The following is an 11,672-nucleotide window of genomic DNA, read 5'->3' on the forward strand; positions in this document are numbered from 1 at the left end:
GTAAGCTCATCATATAGCAGCAAGGCATTCCCTGGGAAATAACCCATCCTCTTCCACCCTCTGACTCCACCACCTCAACCCAGCTTCACAATCATCATTGCTGTGTACAGTATTACATTTGACATCTTCATCATCTGGACCCATGGGAAGGAGACTCTGGAAAAATTCCACCACGATTTCAACAGCTTCCATCCCACCATGAACCTCAGCCTGGACCAATCTACACGGGAGGTCCACTTCCTAGACACCATGGTGCAAATAACACTGGTCTACAGCCAAAATGCTTCTGAAATAAATGTAGTCAAACTTTACTAATTCTGGGTCACTGAGAATGAAAATGATGCTTAAAATCGTTGATTGGCTCTAGTTTTCAAGATATGCTATCGGGTCAGTATATACGACCCTTGACTTGGGAATGGCGGAGGATAAGTGAGTTATAAAGGGAAGGGATCTCAATTTAAACCAGAAATGACTAAAATACATCTTTGACTGGATCTATGAATAAATCTATGACTGGGTTTGGACAGTACTTACTTTTTAGGCAAAACAATGAATGATGCAATCTGAAGCTGGTATTGTGTCATACATGATATGAATTGCATCATGTTATTCCTAGAAGTCATGGATGATGCAATCATAACGAAGCTTACATCACTCTGCTGAACAAATTGCCCTATATCAGCTCTAGAAATCATACAGTGTCGTGCTCTCTTATTTGTCAGTGTTTGATTTTGCAAAGGGACACATTTCTGTTTAGCCAAAGTGAGCAGAGATGCCTCGTACTTGTGTGATCAGTGCAGATAACTTCTGCTATGTTTGTGGTGACGTGACTTTTGCATCACAAAAGCGCAGTATAACCACTATGGTTAAGAAAGCCTATCACCTTTATTTTGGCTGCAAAATTGGAGATCAGGACAAGAGGTGGGCCCCACACATATGCTGCAACACTTGTGCAACAAATCTATGCCTTTTGCAGTGCCAATGATTTGGAGAGAGCCAACAGATCATACCAGCAATTGTTACTTCTGCATGGTGCCTCCAGTTGGGAAAGGTGTGTCAAAGAAGAAAAAGTGGACTGTGCATTATCCAAACATTCCATCAGCTATATGCCCAGTACCCCACAGAGAAGGACTGCCGGTTCCTGATGCACCAGAATCATTCTAACTTGAGTCAGACGAGGAAGAGGATGAAACTTCTGGTCCTGAACCATCAATGTCACAGGACCCACATTTTCTCCCATCCTCCTCCTCTGAACCACACCTCATAACACAAGGTGAACTGAATGACCTTGTCAGGGATTTGGAACTACCCAAGAGTAAGGCAGAGCTGTTGGGCTCCAGACTACAGCAGTGGAATCTCCTGGCAGGTGATGTTAGGGTTTCCATGTTCCGTGACCGTCAAAAGGATCTTGTCCCATTCTTCTTCATGGAAAGTGATCTTGTAGCCTGCAACAACATCGATGGTGTGATGGCAGCCCTCAACATCGTTCACGATCCAGATAAGTGGAGACTGTTCATTGATTCATCGAAGACGAGTCTTAAAGCTGTTTTACTGCATAATGGCAATGTTTTGCCATCAATTCCAGTTGGTCATGCAGTCCATATGAAGGAAACCTATGACAACATGAAACAACTTTTGAGGTGCATAAACTATGACCAACATCAGTGGCAGCTTTGTGGCAATTTGAAGGTTGTTGCTCTCTTGCTTGGTCTGCAGACTGGATACACAAAGTACTGCTGTTTTCTCTGCGAATGGGATAGTCGTGCAAGAGATTCCCACTACATCAAGAAAGATTGGCCACTCCGACAGTCATTGGAGCCTGGGAGGAAAAGTGTTCAGCATCCACCACTTGTTGAATCAAGGAAGATTTTGTTACCACCCTTACACATCAAGCTGGGTCTGATGAAGAACTTTGTCAAGGCCATTGACAAAACACAAGCAGCTTTCAAGTACCTCCGTGGAAAATTTCCAAGGTTAAGTGAAGCTAAGATAAAGGAAGGTGTCTTTGTTGGTCCTCAGATTCGTGAACTTCTTCAAGATGATGCATTTGACCATGCACTGCGTGGCAAGGAAAAGACGGCATGGAAAGCCTTCCAGTTAGTGGCACTAAATTTTCTCTGAAACAACAAGGCAGACAACTACAGGTTGTTGGTGGAAAACCTCCTCAAGGCATACAAAAGCCTTGGTTGCAACATGTCACTAAAGATACATTTTTGGCACTCTCATCTAGATTTTTTCCACCGAACTGCGGAGCAGTGAGCGACGAGCACGGCGAGCGATTTCACCAGGACATTGCAACAATGGAGAAACGCTATCAGGGCAAATGGAGCCCATCAATGCTTGCAGACTATTGCTGGACGGTGACAAGAGATGCTCCATTTAATGAATACAAGAGACAAGCCAAGAAGCGCCGAATAGACACTGAATAGGACTAAACTATGTACATAATAGTTTTTTGCCTTTTGTTTCCTAATAAATTTTATTTCTATAACCCTTTTGCTGATTTTTAAAGTGTTACATAAACAGGACAGGTGAAATATTATCATGTAAAGCAACCATAAACACATGAAAAGACCTAGGTTTACAATTTATGATTAAAACTCTACTATCTACACAATATACATAGACATAAAATGTAAAAACTTAAATATCTTAGAAACAGTAGCCAATCAGTTGTTTTAATTGTCATATTTGAATTCAGCACATCAAAATACATAATAAATAGCACATTTTATCTCTGAAGCAGACGACTTCTCAAAAATTGTAGACCAGTGAAGTGATGGTCACGTTAACACCACCCTATACCGAAAACCCACCGACCACTATGCCTACCTTCATGCTTCCAGCTTCCATCCCGGACACACCACACGATCCATTGTCTAAAGCCAAGCACTGAGATACAACCATATCTGCTCCAACCCCTCAGACAGAGACCAACACCTACAAAATCTTCACCAAGCATTCTCAAAACTACGATACCCGCACGAGGAAATAAGGAAACAGATCAACAGAGCCAGATGTGTACCCAGAAGCCTCCTACTGCAAGACAAGCCCAAGAAAGAAACCAACAGAACTCCACTGGCCATCACATATAGTCCCCACTTAAAACCTCTCCAATGCATCATCAGTGATCTACAACCCATTCTGGACAACGATCCCTCACTTTCACAGGCCTTGGGTGGCAGGCCAGTCCTCGCCCACAGACAACCTGCCAACCTGAAGCATATTCTCACCAGTAACTATACACCACACCATAGTAACTCTAACTCAGGAACCAATCCATGCAACAAACCTCGATGCCAACTCTGCCCACATATCTACACCAGCGACACTATCACAGGACCTAACCAGATCAGCCACACCATCACCGGTTCATTCACCTGCACGTCCACCAATGTAATATACGCCATCATATGCCAGCAATGCCCCTCTGCTATGTACATCAGCCAAACTGGACAGTCCCTCCGTAAAAGGATAAATGGACACAAATCAGATATTAGGAATGGCAATATACAAAAACCTGTAGGAGAACACTTCAATCTCCCTGCACACACAGTAGCAGATTTAAAGGTAGCCATCCTGCAGCAAAAAAACTTCAGGACCAGACTTCAAAGAGAAACTGCTGAGCTTCAGTTCATCTGCAAATTTGACACCATCAGCTCAGGATTAAACAAAGACTGTGAATGGCTAGCCAACTACAAAAGCAGTTTCTCCTCCCTTGGTGTTCACACCTCAACTGCTAGAAGAGGGCCTCATCCTCCCTGATTGAACTAACCTTGTTATCTCTAGCCTGACTCACTCTTGCTTGCATATTTATACCTGCCTCTGGAAATTTCCACTACATGCATCCGACGAAGTGGGTATTCACCCACGAAAGCTCATGCTCCAATATGTCTGTTACTCTATAAGGTGCCACAGAACTCTTTGCCAGTATTACATTGTTTGTTTAAAACTTATAGTGTGTGTGTGTGTGTGTGTGTGTGTGTGTGTGTGTGTGTGTGTGTGTGTGTGTGTGTGTATGTGTAATGTCTTTTGTCTGGCGAAAATTTTTTCCCTGGAACCTAACCACCCCTATTTGCATTAATTCTTATGGGGAAATTGGATTTGCTTAACATCGTTTTGCTTAAAATAGCGTTTTTCAGGAACATAATTACATAATTACAATATTAAGCGAGGAGTTACTGTACTGTCAAACACAAAATTTCCAGTAAGTTCTTGGAATGGACAATTTTTTTTTTCTAACAGTGGAGGAAGTAACTGCAGGACAGCCATTTTAGACTTAATTTGGATCAACAGAGAGGAATCGGTAGTGAATCTAAAGGTGAAAGGGCAATTTGAGTGAAAATGATCATGAAATGACAGATTTCATGATTCTCTAAAGAAAGGAAGGAGTGAGAACAGCAGAATAAGGACAATGAACTTCAAAAAAGCAGCCTTTAACAAACTCGGAGAACTGATAGGTAAGGTCCCATGGGAAGAAAATCTAAGGAAAAAGCAGCTCAGGAGAGCTGGCAGTTTCCCAAGTAGACCATATTAAAGGCAGAACTGCAAACTATCCTAATGCGAAGGAAAGAGAGGGAGAATAGTAAGAGGCAAATATAGCTCCATCAGGAGATCTTTAACAACCTGCAAGTAAAAAAGGAATCTTACAAAAAGTGGAAACATGGATGAATTGCTAAGGATGAGTACAAAAGAATAACACAAGCATCTGGGGACAAAATGAGTTACACCTGGCAAGGTACATAAAAGGCAATAAGAGGTTCTTTAAATACATTAGGAGCAAGAGAAGGACGAAGGAAAGTGTAGGCCCTCTGCTTAGGGGGGCAGGAGCGCTAATAACTGATGACATCAAGAGAAGGTTGAGGAATTTAATCCTATTTTGCTTCAGTCTTCAGTCAAAAGGTTAATGGTGACCAGATATTCAACACAATTAATATTAACAACAAGGGGGAAGCAACAGAGGGTCCTGTGGCACCTTTAAGACTAACAGAAGTATTGGAGCATAAGCTTTCGTGGGTGAATGCCCACTTCATCAGACGTGTCTGATGAAGTGGGCATTCACCCACGAAAGCTTATGCTCCAATACTTCTGTTAGTCTTAAGGGTGCCACAGGATCCTCTGTTGCTTTTTACAGATTCAGACTAACATGGCCACCCCTCTGAAACAAGGGGGAAGGACCACAAGCCAAAATAGGGAAAGAACAGGATAAAGAATATTAAGCTGTACTTACGTCAGCAGGACTTGATGAAATTCATCCTAGGGTACTTAAGGAACGAGCTGGAGTAATCTCAGGACCATTAGTGATTATCCTGGAAAACCCATGGAAGACAAGAGAGGTCCCAGAGGATTGGCGAAAGGCAAACATAGTACTATTTTCAAAAAGAGAACAAAGAGGACCCAGGGAATTATAGAACACTCATCCTAAAGTCAATACCTGGAAAAACACTGGAATAAATTATTAAACAATCAATTTGTAAGCACCTGAAGGTTACTAGGGTTATAAAACCGAGCCAGCATGGTTTTGTCAAGAACAAATCTTTCCAAACCAACCTAATTTCCTTCCCTGAGGGGGTTACTGACCTAGTGGATGGGGGGCGGGGGGCAGTAGATATGATATATCTTGATTTTAATAGAACTTTTGACACAGTCCCACATGACATTCTCATAAGCAAACTAGAGAAATGTTGTCTATGAAATTGCCATAAGGTGGATGCACAGCTGGTTGACGGGACATACTGAAAGAATAGTTAGCAATAATTCGCTGTCAAACTGGGAGGGCATAATCTGTACTGGAGTCCCACGGGGTCAGTCCTGGGTCCTGTACTGTTCAATATTTTCAGTAGTGACTTGGATAATGAAGTGGAGATTATGCTTATAAACTTTGCAGATGACACCAAGCTGTAAGTTGTTGCAGGCACTTTGGAGGACAGGATTAGAATTTAAAATGACTGTGACAACTTAGAGCTTCGGTCTGAACTCAACAAGATGAAATTCAATAAAATTAAGTGTGAAATACACCTCTACCCTGCTATAACACGAATTTGGATATAACAAGGTAAAGCAGCGCTCTGGGGGGGGGCGGGGCTGCACGCTCCGGCGGATCAAAGCAAGTTTGATATAACATGGTTTCACCTATAATGCGGTAAGTTTTTTTTTTTTGGCTCCTGAAGACAGTGTTATATCGGGGTAGAGGTGTACTTCACTTAGGAAGGACAAATCAAATGCATAACTACAAAATGGAGAATAACTGACTAGGTGGTAGTACTGCTGCAAAGGATCCTGGGGGTTCACAGGTTAAATATGAGTTAAGAATGTGATGCAGTTGTGGAAAAGGCTAATATCATTCTGGGGTGTTGAATGTAAGACATGGGAGTATAATTGTCTCACTCTACTCGACTTCTAGAAACCTCAATCCCCCACCCCATTGTGCTAGGCTCTCTCCCTCTCCTCAGTCAAGTCCGTCCTAAAGACCCACTTCTGTGAGGCCTCCAAATGGAAAAATTGTGGAGAGGGAGAATAAAAACAGTTAACTAAAGCAATTCCTTTGTCTGGATCTCCTAGTGCGTCCTTCCTGTCCAGTGGATTGTGAGCTCTTTGTTGCAGGGACAGGATGGACCTGAGGCTAGTATTTTGAACAGGACTGAGCACCTTGTTAGCTCTTAACAGTTAATAAACACATGCAGAAATCTTCCAGGTGAAGTCCAGGCTACAGGTATGCAACAGTGGCTGGAGGGTGTGTTACCATTCAAAAGCATTACAGCTTCTCACAAACAAGTTAGAAACCCAAGGAGTATAAAAATATATAAAATAACGCGTGGTATGCAGAAGGTGGTTTGGGAGCTTCTGGGCTCTGTCTCATAATAGAAGAACAAGGGGACATTCAATGAAATTTAAAAGGTGGGAGATTCAAGACTGATAAAAAGAAATACTTTTTCACACAACATGTAGATAGACTGTAGAACTCACTCACACAAGAAGTTGTTGAGGCCAAGAACTTAGTAAGATTCAGAATTGTTATGGTTAATGATGCCAAAAAGAGTATTGGGAAGGAGATAAAACATCAGGCTACAGGGTTTACGCCAATCTCTAAATATTAGTATGAGACCTTCCTGGGGGGAAATCACCTCACATCTTCCCACTGCAGCATCTCATGCACCGTCCTCTGAAGCATCAGACACAGGTCACCGCTGGAGGCGGGGTACAGGACTAGATGGACCACAAGTCTGATCTAGCCTGGTAATGCCTGTGTTCCTGTGGATTTCAGTTACCCTCCTTAAGCAAAGCACCCAAACTACCTTAAATCTGACCCCATTGAGAGAACTGAGCAAGTGAGCCCTCCTGCTGCTGTACCTCATTGATCCATAACAAATAGCTTCATTTTGGCGGTGGCCACAAAAACAAGATTGTTGTAATTCTGTAGTGGTTGGGTTGCTTTACAGTCAAGCATAGTACACATACAAGAATTTTACAAAGTCCCGATTAGCAAGCTATTAGCAAATTGGCTATTAGCACAGAGCAAGCTGAAGGCATTCATTGACTTCTCGTCATTAAGCGGTTCAGGGTCCTGAGTCATGGAGAAGGTACTTAGTGCTTGGTGCTAACCCCAAGATTCCACATGCCAGCCAGTTATCTAAGTTACGAGACATACAATGTAGGCAAATTTCCTATGCCTAGGTCACAACGTTAGGGCTTGTCTACGTGGTGGGGTCATGTGCTCTCTGGAGGTGTTTGCTAGAAGCTGGGAATGGGCCACATGGGAAGGATCGTTTGATGATTACCTATTCTGTTCCTTCCCTCTGAAGCTTCTGGCATTAGCCACTGTCGGCAGACAGGATACTGGGCTAGATGGACCTTTGGTCTGACCCAGTATGGCTGTTCTTATGTTCTAAAGCAGTAGTTCTCAAACTTTTGTACTGGTGATCCCTTTCAAACAGCAAGCCTCTGAGTGTGACACCCCCCCCCCCCAATTAAAAACACATTTTTTTATATTTAACACCCTTATAAATTCTGGAGGCAAAGCTTTAGAGCTGCAGGCCGGGGCCCCCTGCAGCCCCTAAAGCCCCTGCGTTCCGGGTGGCCCTGCCTGCCCGGGGGGATGGGGGGGGGCGGGGCAGCTCCCAGAATCGTGGCCATGGGAGCGGTGCTGCGCTGAGCCACCTGCACACCCCCTGCACCAAACAGGAGCTGCCCCAGGTAAGTGCTCTGCACCTCCTGACTGCCCCAGCCCTGAGCCGCCTCCCGCACCCTAACTCCCTCCCAGACCCCACCCCCCCCCGAGTGCCCTCCCTAACCCTAATCCAGACCTTCGAATGCTGTATCACAAAGTGTTAAACCAAGATTTTCAGAAATAATTAAGCATATTCAATCACATTGCTCTCACTAAAAATATTATTATTAATAATATTTTTTTGTGAGAGCAAAAAGGGTTTTTGTACTGTTAATAAATAAAATAAAATAATTTTTTTTTAAATATTGTTTAGTTCATCTTTATCTCATCCTTTTTTAATTTCTATTTTTGGTGTATGTTTTATAATGTACATAATATATTAGCATAGTAGTACATGTATATAATTTATACATAAATAAATATACATATATTGGGGGTGCGTGCTCCAAAATTTTTTATTGATAGGGGTGCGCGATCAAAAAAGTTTGGAGACCATTGGATTAGAGAGCTGGCTGGCTGGCTGGGAGCAGTGCCATCTGGTGACAGAAGCGCTGCAGCCTGTGTACTAAAGAGAGAAGTTTGTAAGCTGATCACATTTATCTCGGACAGTCCAGGTATTTTCCTGCAATATGGCACATCATTTTGCTGGGATTCTTGGCCAGCCGTGTACAAGTACCGTTCCCATTTCCCTAGAGCAGCTGGGTTCAGAGCTGTTTTGGGAGCAGTCAGTTTGAACTGTAAGCTGTCTTCACTGCAGTTGTGTTTCATTCCATTCAAACCAGTCTCCAGAAATTTTTCTTAAGCATTTTGCAGTATGTTTGGCAGAGGTTCGATAATGGCCAATTACATTCAAAGAGCAGGGATTTTTTTTTTAAGGTACAGGAATTTGGGAATGACGTGCTATGCTATAAATAGGAGTGGATCAGAGGAGCTCAGAGCTCTATTCGGGGGTCTGGAATGAACAAAACCTGAACCAGATGCGAAAACTTTTCTTTCTGGCCTGGGGGCAGGGACGTTCTTGTCAGATTCCTGAGGTTTTGCCATTCACTGTTTGTTTTTTCTGGCTGTACAAACCCTGCTATTGAGACCCTACCTGCCATCCATTCACTTCACATCCTTAAGGTGACTGATTGGGCTGCCATCTTTAATCAGATGAAAGGTGTCACTTTTCTGTGTCAAAAGGGACACAGAGGAAGCACCTCACCAGTAACCAAGACATATACTTGAGCCAATATCTTGCATGCACTTGAAGATATTTTGATCATCCATTGGAAATAAACACTGATCTAAAAAAAATAATTGTGCATTGTCGGCATTAATTATGACATTTTGTTTTACTAGTTAAGAAGAAGCCCACGTGGTGAGGAAATAGATAGCTGGGGGGGTAAGTAGCAGACATCAAAGGGGCTGGATTTCAGTGAGATCCCTGCTCATGCTGTTCAGTTCCACTCAGATTCATTCTGCTGACATTTGGGGGCTTGCACCCCGACTCTAGACAAGATGTGCTCAGAGCATGTGAAATCAGACCCTATTCTGCTTCTGGTTTTGCAAGGCATGTAGTGATTTGTGCTCGGTGATAGTAGATGACTCAAACCCCTCCTTTGGACGAAAACCTCATTTTATTGTGGCACTAACTCTGGTTACAGTTCATGTGCCATCGTGCATAATCAGAGAGACTCAGAGACATCTGTTGGAGTGACTTCACTTGACCCTTTGTAATGCAGCTGGTGATGCTGTGCTGTGGGAAGTTTGGGTTTGAAAAGTGACACCAAGCCCATTTTCTCACCGTTCTGATGTGATTAGCTTGCGCTTCGTTTCTGTGGAAGGTATGAAGGGAACCGAGTTCAAAAGCAGCAACTTAAAAGGGAAGCCCAATGTGGGAAGGGTTCAGGGAAGCTCTTGCAAAGGAGGAAGAAAGAACTGGTGTATTTGCATTGGATTGGACCCCTATGTTATGGGTTGGCCATTTCTGAGTTGTGATTTTTGCCATGCTGCCACAGAATTGTCCAGAGGAGCAGCTGGGAAAATTAAAGCTGAATCAAAGCAAACCAGAGCCCATTCTTACTGCTAATGTCCAAGGATCTGATAGATGGATATGCAAGGACAGCAAGGAGTGAGTTATTTATTGTGATAAATGGGAGTGTAAATTCAGACTGAAATGGATTAAAATAACTAACAATAGACCAACAAACTTCATGCTACCAGAGGCCAGTGTTCAAAGCCTGGGCTACGTGGCAGGTAACAGTCAGTGTAATAGCCAATTCCTGGCCCACCCAACACAAATGGCAGCCTCTGTGGGAGAAGCCAGGATGAGAGTGCTCTCACACACATTCATGCCCAGTTCTCCAGCCTGGATGCCAGAGTACTACCAGCATACTCGGCAGTGGAGTTTTGCAGAGGGTAGCATTGGGCTAGTGAAGGTGACAAGGAGAATAAAGAAGAGTTGGTTCACGGTAGCACCCACAATGAGGATGGAGGGTCTTATGGTCAAGGTACTGAACTGGCTGAGGCTTGGGAGATCTGGGTTCAATTCACTGCCCTGTCACAGACTCCCTGCGGGACCTTGGGGATTTGCCTTCCTTTCTCCCACTCGGTCTGTCTGATCTCTTTAGGGACAGGGACTGTTTTTCACTAAGTGTCTGTATAGCACCTACCACAGTGGGGACCTCTTGGTCGGGGCCAGTAGGCACTTCTGTGAAGAGAATATTCTGGTATGAGGGTATAGAGGTCAGTTGGTCTCTTAGTGCGTTTTTGTGTCTACCCTGCATTCTGCTAACATCTGGTTTGTAGCCACTGGGCAGTCATTTCTGCACCTTAGAACTGTGCATTTCCCTGATTCCCATGTCCTGGCCTGAGGAAGGGGAATCAAAATCCACTTTCATTTTATCAGCTAAAGGTCCCCGATAATAGTGGTGTCTGATTTTGGGAATTTACTGGGATGCTCTGTGTCCTGTCTGCTGCAGAAATGCACGTGCCTGGTACATCAGGGTCTATCATTGTATTCCCTTTAGGATACTGGCATTGGAATGACCCAGGAGGAGCTTGTTTCTAATCTCGGCACCATTGCTCGATCTGGCTCGAAGGTAAGAGAGATGCCTCCTTTATGTTGTGTCCTCATGGCCATTTTCATCCCCCTGAGGCTCCTCCATCCTGCATCTCCTGAGGCCCTATCGTGAAGGGGACCCCTGTTAGGAGGTGAAACCGCCCAAGGCTCCATTGTCGTTCCTGACCCCTGAACTGTGTGGTCATTGGTAGCAGGACAACACTAAAGAACCATTTTTCTCTCAATGGGGGAGCAGGGTCCCATTAGCTGGGGATCCCTTATGTGTCCTGTATTCTGTAGATCCAGGCTCTTTATATAGTCATGGTGCACTTAGCTGTGCCGCTTTGTAAAAGCAAACTTCTTTCCCCCAAGGCATCGTGATCCAGATCCACAAGTTCTCTACCTTCATGTTCTCTAAGTGCTGACTGGGCCACAAGTTGTAACACAGTTACTGGCGGGCCA

This window comes from Emys orbicularis, chromosome 10 (assembly GCF_028017835.1).
Source record: "Emys orbicularis isolate rEmyOrb1 chromosome 10, rEmyOrb1.hap1, whole genome shotgun sequence".
Classification (NCBI taxonomy): Eukaryota; Metazoa; Chordata; order Testudines; family Emydidae; genus Emys; species Emys orbicularis.